This window comes from Coenobita brevimanus, chromosome 16 (genome assembly GCF_032717465.1).
Source record: "Coenobita brevimanus isolate Jiangsu-jjx chromosome 16, ASM3271746v2, whole genome shotgun sequence".
In the NCBI taxonomy this organism is placed as follows: domain Eukaryota; kingdom Metazoa; phylum Arthropoda; class Malacostraca; order Decapoda; family Coenobitidae; genus Coenobita; species Coenobita brevimanus.
In genome coordinates this window covers 26,141,649-26,168,303 of record NC_136969.1, presented here as the reverse complement: position 1 = coordinate 26,168,303, position 26,655 = coordinate 26,141,649, and positions in this window count along the sequence as shown.

The window sequence follows — 26,655 nt, the reverse complement described above, 5'->3', positions numbered from 1 at the left end:
TAGGCGATATACTAGAGATGTAACTAGTGTATTAAACATTTTTACTCATTTTTGTACAAAAGAAATGGTGTTGGAAGATATAATAATGGATATATCGTCATTTGAAGTTGGCCACCGAGGTGTGAGGGTCGCAGGGACATCGCTGTTATTGGCTGGAATACCAGTGGTCTCCATGGCAACGTAGACTCACTCACACGTCAAAAATACACGAAGTTTTTGGTTACTGTTGGTGTTCTCTTTAATTAAGATGACAGAAGGAGAAAATATAGCCTAACTGCTGATATCTTCGAATATCATAAACTATACTTTTTGTTATGCGGTGTTTTTAAGGCGACTTCTCGTCGTAAAAACACTAGCTACTGAAGCGGGGTCCTCTTTCTAGACCGGAAGTAAAGCACCAACAAAGGAACAGGACATAAAAACCAGGCAGTATACCTTAACACATCTATTACCTTAATTCTAACCGTAACAATACACGTAGAGTGATATTTGAGATACAGGGACACAGAGACACAGAGTTAACACTTAGCACCACAAAGTAAAGTTATACTGAATACACACTACAATGTTCATACAGGGAGATCGTGAATTATCTACAATATTGCTTATACGTCACTTGGAGGCAGGATATAAATAAAATTGTTCACATAAGGAATAAATATGGTTGGGAGCCTGTATGGGGAATACTACCATAAATGAGGTAGGGTGCGGATAGCGACACTCGACGCTGTCACCTTGTCACGGAGACACTAACGCTTAGCCTTTTGACTGGCCCGCGCGCCCTTACCTCAGGTGGACACAGAAAACTCTCTGACTCTCTTACATGGGGGGAGAGGGGGACTGGGATAATTACACAAAGTTCACTTTCTGCCCTGTCAACACTGAGTTCTGGTAGGCCACTATCGACTACTCTGTTCCTTACGGAGTCACTGTGCACTGTTCTTTTTTATTCCAGTTGTTCTTGACACAAAGAGGGAGGGTGAATCACTGTTTTCCTGTTTCCTGGGTAATAGTCACTCTAGGTCGCATTCGTAGGTGGGGTGCAGGGAGGCTCTCCCGTCTGGGGGCCTCGACCTGGGAGGCGGCCCCCGTACTAGGGCCGCGCCGGTGGGGTGCAGGGAGGCCCTTTGGTCTGGGGGCCTCAACCTGATAGGTGGCCCTCGGGACTGGGACCAAACAGCCGGAGTAATCGGGCCTGCCGTTTCTGACTCCGGGGAGTGAGGGAGCCCGGATCGCCTTCGTCAGGAGTTGGAGAGTCTGGCCTGGGCGTCCTGGGACTGCGGGCACCAAGGGGGAGAGGCGCCGTCAGGACTGGGCTGCGGCAGCGTCTCCTACGGGGCTCGGACAGGAACAAGGAACTCCCGGGTGTAGGCGGTAAGCCCGATATCGGGCCTTGCCACCACTCTAGCGTCTCCTCCGGGGCTATATTCCCGGGTGGTGACGAAGGGCTCCCCGAAGGGAAAGAGGCTGGAGGAGGACTCACGTTACTCGTGTCCTCTCGAGTACGTCTGTAGGCCGGAGCCTGGGGTCGCCTTCCCCTGTCACGTACTCTGGCTGTAGCCGTGGACTTGCCCGGCGTACGGGGAACACCTGTAGGGCGAACGGGGCCGTCCTTTCGCCGCAGCTTGGGACCGCTGGCGTGATGTTGCTCCCGTAGTAGGAGACAAGCCGGAGTGAGGGGCACAGAGGCCACACTCTCTCCAATACGGATTGAGTCTACCTTCAGGGGCTTCTCTACCCTGGTACGTGCCCCGGCCGGAGCCGAGTGCCTACCCGTACGGAGAACAACTGCAGGACGTACGGGGCCGTCCTCGCGCCACGGCTTAGGACCGACGATGGGGTGTTGCTCCCGTAATAGGGAAGTGCTACACATACGGTTGCTCTTTACCCTGGTCCGTACTCTGGCCGTAGCCGGAAGCTGATCTATCCGATCAGGAACAACTGCCGGACGTACGGGGCCGTCCTCGCGCCGCGGCTTAGGACTGACGACGGGGTGTTGCTCCTGAAGGGGAGAACAGCAAGAGAGTGATGCGCTGGGGCAACTCTCTCTCTCTGGTGTGCTAAGGCCGGAGCCTGGGGTCGCCTTCCCCTTCACACACTTTATAAGGCCGTAGCCTTGGGCCTCCTGCCCTAGAGGGTGTCACAAAGCCGTCAATACGGTGGTACCTGGGACTGAATCTGGTTCAGTCCCTCCCCTATTCTGGCGATCATTGCTCCGCCCGCAATGTAGTCTACTTTCCATGATCACCTGGGGTTGGGACAATTGCGGGGAACAAGGGCCCAGGACCGTAATGTCCTGATGACCCTCTTGGACGGGGTCATTAACCTCACCGGTGTGTCCTCCTGGGGTGGTGGTGCGCTGGCGGCCCGGTGGTGGGGTGGGGGGTGGTGAGGTGGGAGGTCCGGCGGCGGGCACGGCGGGCATTTTACTTTTGTTAATGGGTGTACGAAGAGATGGTTTTAGAGCGTACGGATGGTATAGTGGGCTGGTGTTGGCAGCAGACAGTTATGATAGTGGAGAGGTGGCCTAAGACAGTGGCTGAATTCACCACACCCACACTGCTTGCTCTACTCGCATGACCAGTCCTGTCCTGACACATGACATGTCCTGTCGTGACAGATGACCTGTCCTGTCATGACATGTGACCCGTCCCGTCCTGACAAATGACATGTCCCGCTCTGACACATGACCTGTCCTGATGCATAATCTGTTTTGTCCTGCCCTAGTCCTGCTCAGACTATGCCCTACCCTGTCTTGCTCTGAACGTCCCTACAACAGATTACTACCCTACAATTCCCTGCCCTGCTAAGTCACATCCATTCCTGTTTTCCCTTCCCTCCAATATCATTTCCTGTCCTGTCCTGCCGTATGCAAGAGCATTACAAATCCTGTATCGTGGCAGGACAGATCATATGACAGGGCAGGACAGGTGATGTGTCAGGGCAGGACAGGTGATGTGTCAGGTCAGGACAAGTGATGCGTCAGGTCAGGACAAGTGATGCGTCAGGGCAGGACAGGTGATGCGTCAGGGCAGGACAGGTGATGCGTCAGGGCAGGACAGGTGATGCGTCAGGGCAGGACAGGTGATGCGTCAGGTCAGGACAGGTGATGTGTCAGGTCAGGACAGGTGATGTGTCAGGTCAGGACAGGTGATGTGTCAGGTCAGGACAGGCGATGTGTCACGGCAGAACTGGTGATGTGTCAGGAAAGGACAGGTAATGTGTCAGGACAGGTTAGGTAATGTGTCAGGGATGGACAGGTCATTAGTCAGGGCAGGACAGGTTATGTGTTAGAACAGGACAAGACATGTGTCAAGACAGGACTGGTCATGTGTCAGGACAGGACAGGTCATGCTAGTAGAGCAAGCAGTGTGGGTGCGGTGAATTCAGCCACTGTCTTAGGCCACCTCTCCACTATCATCACTGTCTGCTGCCAACACCAGCCCACTATACCATCAGTACGCTCTTAAACCATCTCTTCGTACACCCATTAACAAAAGTATAGTTTATGATATTCGAAGATATTAGCAGTTAGGCTATATTTTCTCCTTCCGTCATCTTAATTAAAGAGAACACCAACAGTAACCAAAAACTTCGTGTATTTTTGACGTGTGAGTGAGTCTACGTTGCCATGGAGACCACTGGTATTCCAGCCAATAACAGCGTGTCCCTGCGACCCTCACACCTCGGTGGCCAACTTCAAATGACGATATGTCCATTATTATATCTTCCAACACCATTTCTTTCGTACAAAAATGTGTAAAAATGTTTAATACACTAGTTACATCTCTAGTATATCGCCTAAATAACATTAAATTAGTGTTTAAGACGAAAATATGGTCTGAACAGTGTTGTCAAGTTATAAGAGGAGCATTATCATATCATTTTGGCTTAAGGCAAAAAAAAAAAAAAAAACAACAACATGGTGGGATTTAGTTTATAATGGACTAAGAATGTGCAAGGGATTAGTATTGGGGAGAAATTGGTTTCTAGTGCCAAATCCTCTTAGTTTTGTGACTACTCTTGCCGTATTTGTCTGATATTCGTTAACCCATCATCAGACTGTGATCTGGGAACTGTGTGCCTCGACCGTGTTGTGAAAGCTTCAAGTTTGGGTCGAACTGATTCATTCGTGTCACTAAATTTGTTCTTAAGGCGCCAGAAATATTCATAGGCAAGAAAATCCATATCCACAAAATATTATTTCGTTTTGCTATTTCATTTATTATCCCTTGTTCCACAAATTCTACCAAAGCAGCTAAAAAGAAATACTTTTTAAATCAAACTATGTCAACCATCGGATGGATTGAACCATCAATGATTCAGACTGTCGGCCTTCAAGAAAGTAAGATGGTCGAGTTACTAAGTGAAACTGAAAAATAAAAAGAGGAGGGCGCAGGACAAGGCTATGCAGTGAGAGAACAAGCGTTAGGGTAGGACAAGACAGGACAGGAATCAGGATAAAAATTACACTAATGATTTATGCAGATAAGATGAAAGTTGATCGCGATGTTTCTCTTCTTGTAAGAAACAGTTGACCATCTTTCCAAATCCACAACGGTACCAAAGTCTGTGATTTTTATAATAATGATATTTTAGCACAGTTTTTTCAACATGTACCATAATTGCCAATTTTGTGTCTAAAAGAGTAACATATTTTTGTGTAATTTTGTAGTGTAGTTAACACAGTCAATAGATGCATACTAAGTGCACACCAGGTGATAGAATCTAATTAGTTCAGGCAAATCTGGAGCCCTCACACCCCCTTGGCGACCCACACAGTTCCCAGATCATGGTGTCTTCATAGATTTAGAGGTTTTTCTGTCGTAGGGAGAAGAGAGAGAATTATTACAGGGATGGCTGGAGGTGTGACTATGTTGCCGCCACCAAGACGACATGACATCATAACACTCGTCAGACTTGAGAAATGAGGCTCGTTTTGTTGCGTCGCTCGCTGATAGGTTACGAGCTGCTTTTTCTGGCACTGGCAACTATCTTCCCAAATATGTTTTTCGCCTTATATTCATTATTTCTGCTGTATTTGGGGCATGTAACACAAGAAATTAATGAAGAAACCTGTTTGTCATATTCCTACACGAAAAAAATAGTTGTTAAAGGTAAAATAACAGCAAACTCATCATTTTTAAGTTGGACATCGCGGCGAGAGGATGGAAGCACCGCGCGCTCACTTCTTTCAGGCTTATTCCTAATCGGGGTTTATTCATGGTGGATTTTGAGCTATCGTAGCATCTTTTCTTAGCGATTTATACCTCATATCATGCCTGAATATCTTATTGTCTTTTGTGCATGAATAATAATAATAGTAATAGTAATAGTAATAATAATAATAATAATAATAATAATAATAAATAAAAATAAAAATAATAATAGACTAAATCACGTTGCAGTGTAATATGCCGCACAAATCGCTGGGGAAGAGGTGCCACGAATCATCTTGCCACCTAAAATACGGTGACTAATTTATAAAACGCCAACCGTTCCTAACCGTAACGTATTCATTCAGAGGACGTTCATTGTGCTTGATGCTTGTTACCATCACACAATTTTACTGGGCTTTTGGGAGAATTTTCAAGGTGGAGGAGTTAGAAATGCCCCTTATTTACCCATTTAGTACATAGCTATACATTATTCGTTTGGAAAATAAAATAAAATAAAGTGAAACAATACAACACGCCAGTTGATGACAGGCTTATGATTCCAATGTCAGCTGAAACAGGACGTGGCTGGATAGATGACCAAGCAGCATATTACAAATCACATCAACAGTCCTACCTTTACTCATTACCTGTCTTTTCCTGACTCAAGACATGTCCTGTCACTGTACAAAATCTAAACTGCTCTGTCATTCGGCAGGACAGGAGACTGCAGGGATGGGTAGACAGGAAAGCATACGACTGGGCAAGGCACGGAACTGTATGGTGGAATCCAACAGCAGAGACGTTCAGGGCAAGACAGGGTAGGGCACAGTCTTAAATAGGACTAGGACAGGATTAAATAGTTCATGTTTAAGGAAAGGCAGGTTATGTGTCAGGGCAGGACAGGTTATGTGTCCGGAACATGTCTTGGGTCAGGATGTTCAAGACATTTGTCAGGGCAAAACACTTCACGTGTGGTCTGGTGTCTGGGTAGGACAGGACATGTACTGTGTCAAATTAGAACATTAATCATGTAAAGGAGCAGTAGCGTGGCCACAGAAGTGGCCAGGGTGACCGTGGCCACCCCTGAAATATGCTTTGTTACTCCAGTGTCCAAACCTACATTTTACAGGGATTGCTTCCAGATCCTCATGAACAATTCGTCTTGGGCCACTCTGTAAGTAGGCTTGGCTAACTCGCGGCCAACCCATTAAAAAAAAACCTAGCAACGCCTTTGTTAGAGCAGGACAGCTCCATCTCCTCGTTCATATCTCTGACTTCTTATCAGTCTTGCTTGGGAACGAACACATGTCTTACATCGTTTCTCGCAGAACCGGCAGCGTAACAGTGAGATATTTTTAAATTCCTGGTTGGGTTTTAAGGGTCAGATTCTAAAGACCATATGCTCATCGGTTGAGGACGATCCCTAGCAACTCTTCCTTACCACTTTCTATGCCTAGTAGTTTAGACTCTCTTGTATTTTATAGTTTTCACAGTTACTTGGCTCAGAGTTTTGTCATTTTGAAGTTTATTTCACATAGCTCTGGGGCAGGAAAAGACACTCCTACGGCTGTACATCCTTTCCAAAACACCTCTTTGTGACTAGACCCATACTCCTGTGTTAATTTATTGGTGCAACTCAGCAGTCAAAATGGAAGGATGGCATTCTTAGGTTAAGTTAGGGGAAAACGAGTATAGTTATGTAAAAAAAAAAAAAACTTGTTCATTATGCACATTGCAGCCCACTGTCGGAACAACACAAGACCCTCAAAATACGACTCTTAGAATATGACTCACAGAATACGACTCTTATACGACGACCACCAGAATACGACTCTTAGAATACGACCCTCATAATACGACTCTTTAATACAACACTCAAAATACAACCCTTATAAAACGACCCTCAGAATACGATCCTTATAATACGACCCTCAGAATACGACCCTTATAAGACGACCCTTATAAGGCGATCCTTATAATACTATAAGAATACGACCCTTACAGCACGACCCTCAGAATACGATTCAGAATACGACCCTTATAATACGACTCTTAGAATACGACCCTTAGAACACGACCTTCAGAAGACGACCCTTACAGTACGACCTTGAATTTCCCAAGAACTCACTGATACGCTGCCGTCTCACCAACAAAATAATGAAGGACATATGTTTTGGTTCCCACGCAGGAGAGATAATAGGTTAGACTAATAAACTAGTGGAGGAGTGGAGGAGGAGGAGGAGGAGGAGGAGGAGGAGGAGGAGGAGGAGGGTGGAAGGAAGGAAGGAAGGAAGGAAGGAGGAGGAGGAGGAGGAGGAAAAAACAAACAAGAGGAGGAAAAAGATATTGATGATAATGATGACTGATGATAATGATGATTACTAAAACCCACCTATTACTCAAAGGTCATTTAAGCAAATATTGCGTTTTTCTATGACCTATTCTTCCCCCTCAGTACGACAGGCAACAGTCTGATGTACAATCCAAGTCCCTATTACACATCAAGATACCAACAGGCGGGGGGAGAGGGGACAGAGAAGTCCATGATCATTGGTAAGCTAGGAAAGATGAGTAAGTAGAAGTAGAAGTAGTAGTAGTAGTAGTAGTAGTAGTAGCAGTAGTAGTAGTAGTAGAAGTAGTAGTAGCCCCAGGTACATTTGAAACTTGAACCTCCTGCTTTAAGGGGATAGGATATGGACTGAGGGATGTTTGTATAACCAGGCAGATCAACCACCCACTTACTGTACATCAGCGTCACCACGTGAGGCCATCTTTCTTCAGCACCAGGTCATTAAAAAGACAACTGATATTTACCAAGCCACTTTTTTCCCTACAATGAAACACACAACAATCTACTTTACATCCCAGCCAGGTCCCCATTTGTACTGCCAGGTGAACAGGGACATCGGGAAGAGAAAATTGGTGAGAGAGAAAAAAAAAAATCCCAGCAGCTAGGGAACAGATCTCGAGTTTTTCCAGTTGGGAGCAGAATGTATCAACCACTACACCACCAGATCCCTCCAAGTAAGAGAGTTTTAGTGACTGGTCTCGAGAGGGAGAGGGAGAAGGTGCAAGAGAAAGAGAAGAGGGAGAAAAAAAGGAGGGAGGGAGTGAGATAAAATGTAGGAGAGAGAAGGAAGTGGAGGTGAGGGAAGGGGCTGAAAAATTTGAAGAGGGGGAGGGAGATGGAGAGAGAAGGGGGTGAGAAAAAGGGAAGGGGGGGAGGGCGACAAACTGTAAGAAAGAGAAAAGAGCGGAGGTAAAGGAAGAAGTCGCAGAGATTAGGAGAGAGAGAAGAAAGAGGAGGGGGGAGAAGAGAGAAAAAAAAGTGGGGTAAAAGGGGGATAATGAGAAAATGAATAGGAGAGTGGTTTCACTGAACTGGAGAGAGAGAGAGAGAGAGAGAGAGAGAGAGAGAGAGAGAGAGAGAGAGAGAGAGAGAGAGAGAGAGAGAGAGAGAGAGAGAATGGAGGAAAAAGATAGAGAGGATACTTGGGTATATAAAGTGAGAGTGAGAACCAAGCTGCATTGGACTCCCAGTTATCTACAGCCATCTTCCTCTTCTCTTGCTGTGTGTACGTCAGTGTAAGTTAACCTCTGTTATTGTATCTCGTATTCTTTATTTTAATATTGCAATAAACTCTCATATGATGCAGACAACTTCAGTATTAGCTCCAAGTTAGACGATTTTGTGCATTTGATAGTGGGTCATCAGAATCTGCATGTGTTAATAAATGTAATATGGTTAGTGCAACTCGAGGACTCTGTTACAACTACCCACAGACGATTTTATTAAACTGAGAGTGACTTCTTGGAGATTAAGAGTTGAAAAACGAGCACTAAATTGATGTCGCCTGTAAATTTTTGGCAGTGCGGTGCCATCATTTCTAATAATCATGGTAACATCTCTTTTCGATATCAATATTAGAAGAGAACAATATTTTATCGTAGACGTTTCCTTTTCGATATAAGTATTAGAAAAGAACAATATTTTATCGTAGACGCTTCCTTTTTTATATTAATACTGAAAGAGAACAATATTTTATAGGTGTTAAAAAATTAATTAGCCTATACTTAAGAACATATACAGTGGATAAGAGAAAATTCCTGCAACCTTCCTTGTATGCCATGAGGTTGTATCTGACATTATATGGCCAAGAGTTTACGGATGTGCTTTATCTATCTATCTGTCTATCAGTCTGTCTATATGCCTGTCTGTCTGTCTATAAATATATAGTTATTACTTACTGACTGACTGATTTCTTTTTCATATGACAGACTAACAGGCTCATATAATACACGGACGTTTGAAGTGAGTTTCTGCTGGCGACTGTACCATCACCCTTGTAATTTATGTAGTCAGTTTAGAATTCCTGTTTGTGTGTCACCACTTTTGACGTTCGATTCTGCCATTACGTTAACAGCTATTAAAAAATTGTGATTAACGTCTCACTGCTGTCTATAAAGCCGATCTGCCATTTCCCCAATATACAGTATATATATCGCATACTGATCATAAGTCTGGTGTTGTACATAAGTAATTAATTTATTTTCGTACACAGCAAGACGCTATGATGAAGGTGATGCAGGCAGTGATAGTGGCAGTGGCCGTGGGTGTAGCTGGCGCCTACTCCGCTACGGCAGGTAAGGGAAAATGTTCCACACCTAGATCAACTGGTGGTCGCAGGTGTTGTACTTTGTGAGTTCTCATTCTTGTTACTTTTAATTCTTGCTATTTGCAGATGGGATGGAACAAGTTAACAGTCAATAGATTATAGTGGAGGCCTTTGTCCTGCAGTGGACAGACTCAAGCTGAAGATGATAATCTCCAGACGATTTTATTCATTTTCGACTCTTCAAACTGTAGGGGCTAGGACCTTCATTTACCCCTTCAGCTGGAGGTCTTCTACACCTTAAATAAAGTCGTCCAGAGACAGTGAGAATACAATGAAAAATAAGTCTTGGAATGAAGTGGTTAACACTGTCACGAATTTCAGATCCATGCCCAGTGCCCTTCGAGTTGGTGGGGGAACAATGCTACTACTTTTCCAGCACCACCCTCAGCTGGACCGACTCACGCCAGTACTGCCAGAACCTGCTGCCTGACCGTAATGCTGACCTGGCTGTGCTCGACCTGACCTGTTGTGACTACAGGCACCTCATCGCTCACATGGACCTCTCAGGTAGAAATATATAATCAAGGTGTCACAACTCCAAGTTCATAATGATACCAGAGAAAAAGGGAATGTGAAAAGAGACATCATAAGTTAATGGCTATTTTATATATATATATATATATATATATATATATATATATATATATATATATATATATATATATATATATATATATATATATATATATATATATATATATATATATATATATATATATATATATATATATATATATGCTTCATTATATACAGTATGCCTTCTTGGTTACACGATCTGAAACAACTCCTTGCTAATTTCTTACTCTTGACCTCGTCCATCACATGACTTATTTTTTACATTCTTCTTGATTCAGTACATCGATTTTACTAACCTTACGCCTTCTAATACAGAATGGAGATTAGAAAGCATTTATAATCCTTCTAAGTGGAAATGTTTCTCTTACGAAGAATAAAATCGTCTGCAGATGACAAAACTATAATATAAAAAACGTCATCTGGCTGACGAGCTTAAGGGTATTTGCCCAACAGTACGCACAACCCATTATCCATGTAAGTCCTCTGTTTTCTTATTACAGGTCTCCAAGGCGATCACTGGTTGGGTGGCAGCAGCTTCGGCCACGAGGGGTATTGGGCCTGGGTGGACGGCCGACCCATCGACCTTGGGGCTAACTACTGGAGGTATGACGAACCTGGAGCAGGTTATTTCTCTGTGTATCTGGGAAGGGAGGGAGGCCATAATCGCTATGCTCTGCGGAGTGGAATCGGCTCTGCAGATAATGTTTTTATCTGCCAACTGGACGTTCATGCTATGATGTCGACAGTCAATTAATTTATTTCTGCATTTCTCTCTCTCTCTCTCTCTCTCTCTCACACACACACACACACACACACACACACACACACACACACACACACACACACACACACACCCGCGTGCGCGCGCTGGACATACCATTCCGTTAACAACATATAACTTGATATAATTTACGCAAAAGAATTTTGTACCTCTCTGTTTTGCTCAGACTGATAGTGCAGTGTCCACGCTTGTCCTGCCTGACTGGTTTTGATTGGATAGGAATGGTGTTGCTAAGATACGGACGGATCCTTAGTTTTTCATAGAGATTAGTACACTTTATAAATACTAATTGCATCTTTTCCTGGTTTAATGTTTAGTTCTCCCTTACAGTGATAGTCCATATATAATTTACAAGCTTTCACATCCATGTTCAAAGCCCCTTGATCTCAGCTGATTAGTTAAAAAATATATTACTCTGAAGCGTTACTCTGTTAGCTGAGAGGACGAGAAGGGAGTACGGAACACTCATTACTCTGGATTTTAATTCTGTAATACAAGGAAGAAGGAACCACAGGCCAGACGACCGAAAGATTGTTCCCTCCAAGAAAAACAAAACAAAAACAAAGAGCCAAATTCAGGTTATATGGGCAAAATCTCACAAAATAATATTCCTGAATCCGCACCTGCCTGAAGAAAGGTAGTAGAGAAAATATTGTCCCATTAATTAACCGCTTAGTAGGAAAATGAACAGCTGTTATAAAAAAAAATCACACTTTAAGAATAATAATTGTAAGTCCAGGTTTCCAGTAAAGTGTGTGAAAAACTAAACAGAATAAACTTTGCATTGAGATACATGTATATTTATTTACAATCCCTATGAATACGACTCTTAAAAGACGACCCTCTGAATGCGATCCTTTAAATACGACCCTGAATACTACCTTTAAAATACAACCTTAAGAATACGACCCTCCGGAGTATGACCCCTAAAATACGACCCTTGGAAAACTACCCTTAGGACCTTCTGAATACGACCCTTAGATTAGGACCCCTACAATAAGACCTTTCAAATTCGACCCTGAAATACGACCCTCAGAGTACGACCCTAAAAATAAAAAAAAATCGCCCTTAGAACATGACGCTTATAATACTACCTTGAGATGTCCCTCCCCCCCCCCAAAAAAAAAAAAAAAATGACACGCTGCCAGATCAGACAAAAAATATAGGACATGTGGCTCGGTTCCCATGCACAGGTGATAAGATGCTGGGTAGGCTGGTAGGTTTATCCAATTATTAACCATTATACCACTGGGTGTATGATTGAGAGAGAGAGAGAGAGAGAGAGAGAGAGAGAGAGAGAGAGAGAGAGAGAGAGAGAGAGAGAGAGAGAGAGGGAGATTGCAGTGGGGGGGGCAGGGAGATTAAGGGAAAGAAGGAGGTAGGAGTACAAAAATGAGGGAGGTAGGAGATAAAATGAAGAGGGAGGGAAGAGGGACCGGGAGGTGAAGGGAGAGAGGGAGGTGCGAGGGAAAAATAGGGGGAGAGGAGGAGGGAGGGAGATAAATATGAAGGAGGGGAGATGGAGGAGCGAGTAAGATGTCGTGATGAAGGTGATGCTGACAGTGATAGTGGCAGTGGCGGTGTGTGTGTGTCATGCCTTCGCTACGACAGGTAAGTTAACTATATACTGAAAAATAATTACATTTACCTATGGAAAAAAATGCTAATTGGTGAGATACAACTATTTCACTTTGTTACACGTATATATGAAAAATTCGTTTACTGGAGAGATACAACTATTCCACATGTGTTATATTCACTCATGGAAAATTTATACAAAGTTAGATAACCTAAATACAGAGACGTGCCCAGCGCCCTTTGACCTGGTGAGGGAACACTGCTACTACTTCTCCACCAACTACCTGAACTGGACCGACGCACGCCAGTACTGCCACAGCCTCATGCCCAACCACAGTGCTGACCTGGCCGTGTTTGACCTGACCTCCTGTGACTACAGAAACCTCCTCGCTCACATGTTTCTCTCAGGTACATATCGTTTGTTTGTTCCTTCGTTTAAATGGCTCTAACATAAAAAACTAAATAAAAAAAAAATCCATTCACCAAACTACAGATATCTTCCATGCATAAAAAAAAAATCTAACAGTTGGATTTAACACGCTATGGGTTGAAATTTGGGGGGGGACTAATCTGGGGACGCGAATTTCCCCACCAGCACAACAAACCATTAACCCCAACGCTATCTGTGTCTTATTACAGGTCTCCAAAATAATTACTGGGTGGGAGGGAGCAACTTGGGCAATGAGTATTGGGTCTGGGTGGACGGTCGGCCCTTGGATCTTGCTGCTGACTACTGGAGGGTGAGCGAACCAGCAGAAGGCGATTCTTACTCCCTCTTCCTGCAAAGGGAACGAGGCTACGAAAGATTTGCCCTTCATACCTCAGACAAATCAAGCAATTTTTATTTTATCTGCGAGTTGGACATCCATACCAAGATGTAGATGGTCGTTTTGTTGTTTTTTGTAAGCTTTCACATCTGTTTACTCTCCACTTTCGTCTGTTTTGTGGTAAATCAGAGTGAGAGTGAAAAAAAAAAAACTATCGCTTTGTCTAATGAATCCTTCCTTAAATAAGTTTGTCAGCAAATAAAACACTGAGTAACCAAGAACTTAAGAAACATTAGCACTTTATCAACACCAGTACTGTAAAGTTGAGGTATCCCTGATCTGTTATTACACCTGAACTACAGAGGAAAGAGTAAACTCATATATTTATAGTTACATCTACTTAACAGACCACAGACAACATGTGACTGAAGATGATCTGTAGGAAGTGTTTCTGCATTCCACTTTATTTTCGTTAAAATGAAAAGATAAAGTCCAGGGATTTCCAGCTTGACTGGTTTTGACTGGAAAGATTTGGTATTGTTATGAATACATGAGCTGGAGAATGCATTATTCTACAAAGCTAATAGCCTACTGATAATTGGCTCTGTAAAAATCTCCAGAATTTAAAGATACTCCATCAGTCCAAGAACAAAATCAATAGCGTCAAACAAAAGTGAATTTCATAAACCTAGTCTGAAATTAGAAGCTTGAACATTATCAACTCAAGTGTATTTCATTCATACACCAATGGTCAACCTCATCCCAAGTCTGTGGACATTAACTGAGAAATAATGTATCAGCTTCAAGACAGAGCTGTGGTGCTTGAGAAGGGCAAGTACCTCAAGGGAAGAGGGAGGGAGAGAAGGAGGCAAGAGGGATGGGGGGGGAGACGGAGGGAAGAGGAGGGGGAGAGGAAGGATGTGCGACAGGGAGAGAAGGGAGAGGAGAGAGGGGGGGACAGGGAGGGAGAAATGATGGGAAGTGGGAGGGAGAGAGAGAGGGGAGAAGGAAGAGAAAAAAATGGAGTGAGGAGGGAGATAAGACGAAGTAAGGGGAAGGCAGGGGGGGGGGAAGGGGGACTAGAACATATAAAAGAGAGACTGACAACTTATTGACATTCCACCCCTAGTTATCTACCAAAATCTCTCTCTTATATTGCTCTGAGTAGTCTAAGTTATCTATGTTATGCTATCCCTTATTCCTTATTTTGATATTACAGTTAACTCTCTCATGATAGGGACAGCTCAAGTGGTTTATTCCAGTTTGAGTTCGACGATTTTGTTCAGCTGGGCTTCAGGGCCTGGGAGTGTTAGTTTTGGTACTATTTTCACTGTCAAGGAAACCCATGTGGTCTATGCCAGCTAACGAGAGCGAGTCCTAGCAGCCTGAGAGAGTTAAAGCACACACACACACACACACACACACACACACACACACACACACACACACACACACACACACACACACACACACACACACACACACACTCCTTTGCTTTAGATAGTAAACAAGCTTTCCTTCTGACACTGCAGTATTTTCATTTATAATCGCCACTGTAGGTACTGTTTTACGGTTTTTAAAAATTTAAAGTGAACAACACCACTCTAAAGATAGAAAAAAAGATCTTGTATATTTAACTACTTGTACAAACACCTTAGTATTTCACCGAGTCGAAACAAAGTGCTCGTAATATGTCACCTTTTGACTTACTCTTCAGCTGCTAAGTCCAGAACAACTTTCAGAAAAATTATTAAAGTTCCATTGCTGCCTAGGGACCCAATTTGCCATTTTCCTTATCTAATTGTGAAATTTTAAAATACTCCCCTGACTTTGAGAAGAAGGAGGATTTACTGTAAAAGTGTAGTGTAATATATAAATAAATCAATTTGTTTCCTTACCCAGCAAGACGCCATGATGAAGCTGATGTTGACAGTGATAATGGCAGTGACCATGTGTGTTTTTAGTGCCTCCGCCACTCCTGGTAAGTCAACTGCTAATCGGACAGGTAAACTCGCTTACGTAGAAGTTGTTCACTGATATGATACCTGCATTAAAGAAAAAATGGGAGGGGGGGGAGGAAGAAAACAATGAAAACTTCTTCATATGTCTAGATACTTGTTTCCATGTCAGATACTTTACGGTACTATGATAATTTACGGTACTACGATTTTGTATCCAGACGGTTTCATATACCACTGGATACACTTTCTGAACTGTGTGATTAAATACAGCTTTCACTGGCTTGTTCACAGGTGGACAGGAAGACATGGAGGCGATTTGCTTGTGGCCACCCCTTATGGGATTACGGCGTCTGGCTATAGATAGATAGGCAAATAGATGGACAGATAGATAGATGGAAGTGATTAACATTATCACTAAATACAGAGTCGTGCCCAGCGCCCTTCGAGCTGGTGGGAGAACACTGCTACTACTTCTCCACCAACTACCTGAACTGGACCGACGCACGCCAGTACTGCCACAGCCTTATGCCTGACCGCAGTGCTGACCTGGCCGTGTTTGACCTGACCTCTTGTGACTACAGGCATCTCCTCACTCACATGTCTGTCTCAGGTAGGTGGAATATAAGAAGTCATTGTGTCACGGCAGCAAGTTCACAAGCATTTTCTTTCATCATCATCATCATTTTCAGTTTTACGTCTATTTTCCATGCAATGAGACGGACGCGTTCATCTGATAGCACTCATTCATCTTGCTCTGTCTCATCCTAGCCCTCTAATAATACCTCTAGATCTAAGGTCAGCACACAGTACCTCATCCAGTGTCTTCCACGGTCTCCTTCTCCGTCAATAGCCCTGCGCCTCAAAACTTGTACGCCTCTTAATCTCACTCCTCAAGCCCTTCCTGTTAACACGTCCAAGCCATCTCGGTCTTCTCCTTCTTTAATTTCTTTCTAATATTATAAACATCAAGCCGCCTCCTCAGTTTTCCATAGAATGTCCCGGTATCAGAGCTTACACCATGTATTTATCGGATATTTCTTGTAATAATACCAAGCAAAATGAGGAGGTGAAGAAGATGCTCCTCAGGTTAACAGCCACAATATTCTAAAGTATGCTTGTACATTGCTATATTCCCTTCTCGAATCGACTAACCACCTCACTCTACCTGTAGGTGAAAAAAAAAAAAAAAAAAAGGCAGAATGATGATGATGATATTCATTAATTAAATTCTGCAGTGATACCAGATGTAACCACTGTCATAAACCCTGAATTTTCTTCACAGAATTTATCTGATCAGCTTCTTTTCCTGTCAGTTAGATTTGACTGAAACTTTGGTTGCAAAGCACTTTGATGAACTGACTTTTCATGGAAAGCACCGTAAGTGTTCTGGAAAGTACAGTCTTTAGTAAACTTTATACGTAGTTTTTTTTTTTTTCAGAATAACAAATGAATGCAATCAATCACACATCTAATTGAAAAAATATATATATATCTCCAAAGAATAATATTGTCTAGAGATGGTAAGAACATAAAATACAATGTCCTCGCTCTAAACAGACTACGAGTATTTGCTCATCAGCACACACAGTCCATTACCCTCTACACTTATTTTCTATTACAGTTGTGAAAAATAATTACTGGGTGGGAGGCAGCAACGTGGGCTTCGGGTACTGGGCCTGGGTGGACGGGCGCCCCATGGACCTCTTGGCCAATTACTGGTGGGAAACGGAACCGGAAGGACATGAAACTACCTCTATCGTGTTTCTAAGGGAGGGGGACTATAAGTTTCATCGATATGGCCTTTATGCTGTGCCCAAATCAAACTCCATATTTTTCATGTGCCAGCTGGATGTCCACACGAAGATGCAAACAGTTAGTTAGTCATTTTTTGTAAGCTTTAACATTTTTTCACGTAGTTCAGTGTTTTGCGTTTAATCTGAAAACTAATAAAAATCCCTCTTATTTTATTTACAGCATTATATAAACACGAGCTATGACAAACACTAGTTCATTAACGAAAAAACTCGCTTTATGTGAATCCTATTTTAAGTACAGCAAAAATATACATAAACTTATGTAAACACCAGTCATTTTACGTAAATAAACGGTAAAAGTAAGGGTTACCAGATTCGCTTTTAGGGAACTGGAAAAATTTCTTACGTATATCTGTACTGAATATATACCTCTAGACTAATTAACCATAAAAAAGCATGTGAGTGGGTATGATATACAGGAAAATTTTTGCGTCTTTATTTATTTATTTGTAGCACTGATAGAGCATGTTCAATGTTATTCTTATTGGCTGGTTTTGAGTTAATATACTTGGTATTGTTATGAACAAGTGGTTGAGATAACTTTGCTTTATAAACTAAATATTTATTAGGAAAATAACTAGCTCTGTTATTAAAAAAAAAAAAAAACGCTAATAGATAGGTCTAGGAGCTCAAGAATGAGTGTAAAACAAAATGAAGTGACTAAAGTTCTCACCGAGAAACTTATAAATTTTTTTAGGGTCCCAAGAATAAGCTATCTATATTTATCTGTCTATATCTATCTATCTGCCCATCAGATTACCAACATATGTCTGTCTATTTATCTGTAAATTTGTTCTAGTAATGTTTTTGACTGACGCTATCTTTTCTATTAGACTATCGTTATCATCTCTGGGAAAATAGGTTACGTGAGAGCACCCTTGCTATTGGTATAAGGTAAAGGTGACATTCGAAGCAGGAAAAAAAATAAAAAGGAAAAGAAAAAGAAAGAGGGCCTAAATCCTTTTCATAATCCTTCTTTGTGATCCAAATTCCTGGTTGTAACTCAGATTATTTATTTATTTATTCATTTATTTATTTATTCATGAAGGAGAAGGACAGCAGAATCTTCCCTTGCATCGTTCTTTCAGGAGCGTCGGATCTAGTGAGGGAAATGATCATGTGTTCTCTGCAGGAAAGACAAGGCATAAGACTACAGAAACTTCCCTTATATCTAGTTCCTCCTGCAAATATGAATTCTGAGTTACGGCAAAGACTCGATCATGTGCCTGAGAATTCCACCATAATTTAGCGTTAGTCTCTTGCTTCAGCGCGACATAAAATGGAAGGATGGCAGTTTTAGATCAAGTTAAAGTGAAGAGAATATTTTAATAGAGCTGGAAAGGTGTCAAAGATACTGTACTGTATATACAGTAGCACTACTTTAGCCACCCGTCATTGGCTGTTTTCTCTTTCCCTTGCTACAAAGAAAACTATACATGTTACCCCCTCTCATGGTCGGTACAACTTTAGTATTTATTGCATCTAACACCTATTATACTGAAATGAAAGTTAGTAATAGGAACATGAGATTTTCCTTATTTGAATTATTGACGATAATCATGTCTTTTAAATCAAATATAAAGGAAATAATATATATACGTTAATTAACAGTGTATTTTAGAGGCACGAACTACAGGACTTTATTAACCCCTTCAGGACCATGACAAGGCCAGCTCCCACTCTGTTTTAGCAGGTGGGAAAATCTCACAACAACAACAACTCCCACCAGGCGTCTGTATTCTCATCCGGATGGACCTCTGGCAGTGACGAGGGGAACGGAGCCAATATTTACCTCACAAGGTTCGAAAATCATGTCTTCTGGTGAATAAAATCGTCTGGTGGTAGCAAGGATAAAATACAACATACGTGATTAACTTGAAGGGGTTAACAGACTCTAGTTTATATGATAAGGAATGCTCAAAAGGCACCTTTAAAATTCTATAACTGTACACACACACACACACACACACACAATCATATATATATATATATATATATATATATATTCCCGTCCAAAGAATGGATTACGAAGAGGGTCAATTGGAGTTTCTCACTCCCATCTATCTATCTATCTATCTATCTATTCCCGTCCAAAGAATGGAGTACGAGGAGGGTCAACTGGAGTTTCTTACTCCCATCTCTCTCTCTCTCTCTATCTCTCTCTCTCTCAGTACGCACAAATACATACGTAAAACCTCTCCGGTACGAAGTCTCTCTTAACTGCACAGAATCCTTTGGAGGCAGAGTATCAGGATTTACAAAAAGGCGTCATGCTACACAAGTGGCAAATGGAGTGAGCGTAATGGCAAACGTATGGGCGGGGGAGAAATTGTGTAGGGGAGACTTATGTGGTGAAAGGCCAGGAGATGAGCTGGAAAGAGAGAGAGAGAGAGAGAGAGAGAGAGAGAGAGAGAGAGAGAGAGAGAGAGAGAGAGGAAGTGACAGTATGGGAAAATGTGCGTGTATGTGATGGAGGAAAAAAACAGAGCAAGAGAGAGGTGAATGGAAGGAGAATGTGAAGCGTGTCAATATTCATGTGGGTTTCATAATTCTGAGCGCTGAAACACACACACACACACACACACACACACACACACACATCTAGCCTTGAGAGAGAGAGAGAGAGAGAGAGAGAGAGAGAGAGAGAGAGAGAGAGAGAGAGAGAGAGAGAGAGAGAGAGAGAGAGAGAGAGAGAGAATCACTTAGTATTCAAGTCTGGGAAGGGAGGGCAGCATCAGACTCTCTTTTGTGTCTGTCATGTTATTTTTGTTGTTTGTATTGTTTGTGGGATTTTGATGTGGGAGGATTTCTAGAAGTGGCCCTGTCAGTCAGTTACACCCTAAAGATTTTCACTCTAGCAAAGCCCTATATATATTTCTAATATATTTCTAGTATTTCTGTATTTGTCTTTTTTGTGGATCTGTTTATTGCTCTTGTTTGTCACTGCTGTTTTTGTTGTGTCATGTGCTTGGGATTTTCTTATCTCTCTCCCCCCCCCCTCTCTCTCTCTCAAGTTTTTACATGGTCAGGCTTGTGTGTTAGACAAAGGATTCCGGAGGCTGGATGCTGAGTAAATGAGTTGCTGGCCCGTTTCACTGATCATGTTCTTAGCAATTTTCCCCCTTGTGTTTTTTCTTGCCTTGTTTTCCGACCCCTATTGTTACGAAGAAAAAAAAGGTCATGATGATGATGATGATGTTGATGATGATGATGATGGTGATGAAGATGATGATGATCATGATGAAGATGGTGATGATGATGACTGTTATCTTTATTATTTTATTTAGTAAGGATTATAAGATCTGTAGTTTTATGTGTCTTTTTCCTTTAACATCCCTTCTCTCTCTGAAAACAAAAAAATGCACCCATCTACTTCCACCCCTTTGCCGAAAATTGACTTAGGACGGCGAAAAGGTTCTCTCTCTCTCTCTCTCTCGTCTTTCTTCAGGGTTAAAGGAAGTTTTGTATCGAGTCTGCGTTTTCTTTCTCACTTTCTGGGCCGGACTGTGAAAAAATGGCCTCTCTCTCTCTCTCTCTCTCTCTCTCTCTCTCTCTCTCTCTCGGTACACGCCACTTCAGCTGACTCATGGCAGTTTTTGCATTGGTTTTTTTCTTGTTCTTTTTCCTTCACAGTTTTGGCAGCCAGGAGTTATGGAAAAGAGACAAGCTTTTTTTTACGACTCCACGCTATTCTTTAAAGGGAAGCCGAATAGGTACTGAATTTTCATGTCCTCTTTCTCCGTTATATACTGGGAGTCTCGGGAGAGTTTTGAGAAATTTTAGGAAGTTTTTCGATGGATGATTTTGAGTTTGAAACATATCAACATGACTTTAATTCTCAGCCGTTAAAGAGCTACAAACACTTATGACCTTATGGGTAAAAAATGGTCTTATAATTAACATAAGTAATTCATAAGATCAAGAGTATATGTAGCTCCGAAAAGGTTGACAATTGGGGTGACAGGCCAGCTCCGAGGCCATAAAAAAAGAAAAAGAAAGAAAAGGAAGAAAAAGTTAAAAATTTCCCCTCTACCCCAACGTAACAGACATGAGAACGTTGGCCTAATTAGACTAGATTTCTTTTCTCATCATCATCATCATCAACATCATTATCATCCTACTGCCCACTAAAGGATGAAGTGACCTAGAATCCTGAAATAAGAAAGAGGTATCCCCCCCCCTCTCTCTTTCTTTCTCTCTGATGAAACAACACGGTACAACAGGATAAGGTTCAGACTGGTCGATTTCTCCCTTGACAAATGAAATAGACCTTTGAACGTGATCTGAATATTTATTGTAGAAAAACAGGAGGAAGTGAGTTATTTAGAGTAGAAAAGGTTAAGGAAATGGCTCTACGTGGAGGGAATTAGGGCTGAGAGAGAGAGAGAGAGAGAGAGAGAGAGAGAGAGAGAGAGAGAGAGAGAGAGAGAGAGAGAGAGAGAGAGAGAGGATACAATGAAGGAAAAAAAATCTAGGGACACAAATTTAGTTTCTCGCTGTCGGTTGTTTATCTTAGAGAGAGAGAGAGAGAGAGAGAGAGAGAGAGAGAGAGAGAGAGAGAGAGAGAGAGAGGAACAGGCATATCACGATTCTATTTTCGTCCTACAAAACTTATACACAAATCGACTTATAAAATAAATCATATCAATCCCTTCCCTGCTATAACCTCTTTTACATCTTTCTCTCGCTGTTAACAAACTATTATTATTCACCCTAGAAGCCACTCGTGCTGAAGGGGTTATCGGTACTACACACAAGCCCCAGCAAACCCCTCCAGCTCCACAACCCTCTTCTGAGCTGAATAAAATCGTCTGGATGCGGCATGGATGAAAAACAGGTTAACGTCATCCTGCTAAAGAGATTCTAATGATGTCGAAATCAATGGCTTAATCAATGACGCGACTTAACTGCCAGAGATCGTTAATAGCGTTTATCTCTCTCTCTCTCTCTCTCTCTCAGATAAAGAACCGACAGCGAGAAACTAAATTTGTGTCTTCCAGATTATTTTTCCCTTCATTGTATCTTCTCTCTATTTCTTTCTTTCTCTCTCCTTCCCTTCCTCCCTCTCTCCTTCCCTCCCTCCCTCTCCCTCTCTCTCTCTCTCTCTCTCTCTCTCTCTCTCTCTCCTAGACAAACAACCAACTGCGAGCGACTAAATTTGTGTTCTCCAGATTTTTTTCCCCTTCACTGTTGCAGCCATTGCACTGTTCACCGCGGGCAGAATTAGCTCTCCCTTAAAAATACATGACAATATCTCTCCTCCATATTGAAGAGAATGTTTTTCCGCTATGTTTACTTCGTGTATAAATTCCTCTTTTCTTTTTTCAGGGGCGAGCTGTTGAGTATGGTTTTCTCATTTTAGTTTTTCTTTTTTCTTTTTTCCTTTCTTTTTTCTTTTTTTCTTTTTTCTTTGTTTTTCTTTTTTCACTTTTGTTTTTCCTTTTTCTCTCTTTTTCTTTGTTTTTAATGTTTTCTTTGTTTTTCTTTTTTCTCCTTTTCCTGTTTTTCTTTTTCCTTTTCTTTCTTTTTTAACAATATCAATCCCGGGATGTATGTCTCCTTTTAATCATGGGAATAAATTTTTTTCTTTTAAACTGGAGGAATTAGATACAACCTTCATTAACTCGTGAATGGAAAGAACAAAATGGACAAAACAAAATAAACGATATGACAACTGATAAAGTTGAAGTAAGGAAGGAATAAAGGGGCTGCACGTATGACAGGGAAGAAAGTGGAAAAAAGATAAGAACGGAAGGAAAAGATTTAAGAAGCATAAGAAAAATAAGGATATGACAAAGCAAATGAAAGTAGAGAAGGCAAGGAAGAAGGGAGAGAGTAAAGGGGCTGCAGGTGTGGCAGGGAAGAAAGTGGAAAGACGAAAAGGAGGAAAGCATTAAAGATATGAAGGATAAGACTGAAGAAATATCAGGAATGGATACGACAAAGCAGATAAAGGTGAGGCAAGGAAGGAGTAAGAGGGCTGCAGGTGTGGCCGGGTGTGGGTTATTGGATTGTAGCGGGCAGGGAGGTCGAGGGCCTAATCTGATATCAGTTCACATCCAGTTGAAAATAGATCCTAGAGTTTCACACACAGGTTGGTTGTATTCTTGGTGGCTTATTGGGCTTCGTAGTGCCTCTTTCTTGGCGATTTATTTTTCTTCCTCTCTTTTCCTCCTTATGTGGTACTTATTCTAGATTACATTAGCTTTGTTCTGACTCTTCCATTGCAATTTTTCTTTTTATTCAATATTTGATTTGCAAATTATAGTTACCCTTCAATAAAAGGTTTTCTGTGATTGAGGCAACGTAAGGGAGTCCATTTTCTTCGAGCCTTACTACATACTAGTTGATTCATCTATCTATCTATATACCTAGGCTGCTTCCCCCCAAGGAAAGGGAGGTAGCCGAGACAGGACGACACACTCCCCATTTACTCATCCATTCAAACACATTCATTCGCATCTTAGCCCCAAAGGGGAGAACGGACAGATCCTCACCGCACCACACCGCACAAGGGTCAACTGCGCAATGCAATCAGTGACATCCGCAGCAGGGCCCGACAGCAGAGCTGGTTTACCCCTGCCACATCATAACAGACTCATCCCCTTACTTGCACCTGACCTGAAATAGTAGATTCATACCTATTCCAAAACGAAACAGAATTATGCGATTATATATTTAAGCAAGAAGGAAGGTTAAATGCAGCAGGCCGCCTGAAACTGAGTGTAGATAAAGAATATAAAGAAAAGTGACTGCTTCTATTTCCCCCGAACAACCCTGTGTTCATTAAGAAAACGCAGATGATTTTCAGAGAAGAGATTGTTGAAGTGATAATACACTGAAACTAAATATGGAAAAGATTGATGGAAATTAAACAACACAATGTTTCAGGACTTAAACACACACACACACACACACACACACACACACACACACACACACACACACACACACCCACACACCTCTATATCAGCCTATCCATCCAGCTATCTGTCCACCCATCAGTCTATACACGTCTATATATATATCTATCAATACACTGCGGCGATTGGTCTGTCAGCTATTGATTTCCGCGTACCGGAGTAAAGCCTTTGATCCGCCTGTGTCCGACTGCCTACACCTTTCTCTTTCACTTCTACATCATTTTCCTTTAGTCCCTGTGACCTTCTCCTCTCTATCCATTTTCTTCAAAGTATCTCTCTCTCTCTCTCTCTTTTTTTTTTTTTTAGAGGACCTATTAAATACTTGCTTCTTCTCATTAACACACTCTTCCTCCATTCACTGTGTCGTTCTTCGGATTTTGTCTCTGCTTATCTGTCTGTGTCTGTGTCTCTGTCTCTGTCTGTCTGTCTGTCTGTCTGTCTGTCTGTCTCTCTCTCTCTCTCTCTCTCTCATATGGCCACAGAAAATGGGTAAATAGTGGAGGAACACATTTCACGCAAGAGGGGAGAAAAAACGTTGTGAGGTTGGAGAGAGAGAGAGCTTGGTATTGCTTGAGAACATGCACTGAGAGAGAGAGAGAGAGAGAGAGAATACTGTATATTGGGAGGGGAGGAAGAGAAAAATAGAAGAGGGTAAGTGTTTGGGAGATGGAGGAAGGTAAGGGAAGAAAGAGGAAGTAGATTTAAAGGGAAGGAAAGAGAGAGAGAGAGAGAGAGAGAGAGAGAGAGAGAGGTGAAGGAAGTCCAGGCAATTTCCTCTTGTTCCTGGAGTAATGTATGTCTGTGAGCCTTAGGAGGAAGAGAGGAGGGAATAGAGAAAAGAGAGGAGGAAGGGGAGGGAGAGAAAAAGAGAGGGAGGTCTGGGAAGAGAGAAGATAGGAGAGAAAAAGGTAAACAAGAGAGAGGTCTGGGAGCAGAAAAGGTAGGAGAGAAAAAAGATAAAGGGAAGAGAACAAATATAGAAGAAAAAAGGAACAGAAAGAAAAGTGAGGAAATAAATATAAGAAGAGTAGAGTAGAGAAGAGAAGAGAGATGATCTTAAGGAGAGATTGGAGGAGAGGAAAAAAAACGAGTACAGAGAGAAGAGAGGGGAAGAGAGAAACAGAAGGGCATAGGAGGAGATGAGATTAGAAGAGAAGGAGAGAAGAGAATGATAAATCTGAGCAAAGGACAATGCATTAGGAAAGAAAAGAAGAAAGATAAATAGGAGAGAGAGAGAGAGAGAGAGAGAGAGAGAGAGAGAGAGAGAGAGAGAGAGAGAGAAATTTACCATACTTTCATAGCTGGTGTAATTATCCCTTTCACTCCAGTGACATATTATTATCCTTATTTTCTTTCAATTTGCGATTTAACTTAGGAGAGACTATTCTAAGCTGGGGGGATTACATTACAGTCTCAGCTAATCCTTCATCTACAACAATTACCTCGAGATAGTACGAATAAAAGAGAAACAGACACCAAGCTATTGAAACTTTGTTCTGTCCAGACGATTTCGTATCCATCAGGAGTAGATGTTTCGAAGTGAAGGAGTAGATTTTTCGAACTGATGGAGTAGATTTTTCGAACTGAAGGAATACAATTTTCGAAGAAGATTTTTCGAAGTGAAGGAGTAGAATTTTCGAACTGGTGTGTAGATTTTTCGAACTTAAGAAGTAGATTTTTAGAACCGAAGGAGCAGAATTTTAAAACTGAAGAAGTAGATTTTTCGAACTGAAGAAGTAGATTTCTCGACGTGAAGGAGTGGATTTTTGGAAGTGAATAAGGAGATTTTTCGAACTGAAGGAGTAGATTTTTCGAACTGAAGGAATATATTTTTCGAAGTGTAGAATTTCTGAGTTGAAGTAGATTTTTTGAAGAGAAGGAGCAGGATTTTAGAACATAACTTTACAAACCCATTTAGTACAAAATCGCTTTAAGAACAAAATCGTAAGTCAGGATGAAATTTAGGGTTTAAAAAATAATAATGTCACTGTTTCAAGGGCTTAGGAGAGGAGAGAGTTTAGTACCGACATTAAGAGATAAGAACTGGGAGTGACTTTACGCTCCTCTCTCTATCTTTCCTCTTCCAACTTTACGCTCCTCTCTCTATCTTTCCTCTTCCAACTTTACGCTCCTCTCTATCTTTCCTCTTCCAGCTTTACGTTCCTCTCTCACAATCTCTCCTTTCGCAACTTTACGCTCCTCTCTCTAGCTTTCCTCTTCCAACTTTACGCTCCTCTCTCTAACTTTCCTCTTCCAACTTTACTCTCCTCTCTCTAGCTTTCCTCTTCCAGCTTTACGCTCCTCTCTCTCTGTCTCTCCTCTTCCAACTTGACACTCTTCTGTCTCTCCTCTTCGAAGTCTGTTTTCTATATTTCTATATCTCTCCTCTTCTAAATATGCCCTCATGTTTTCTCTGTCTC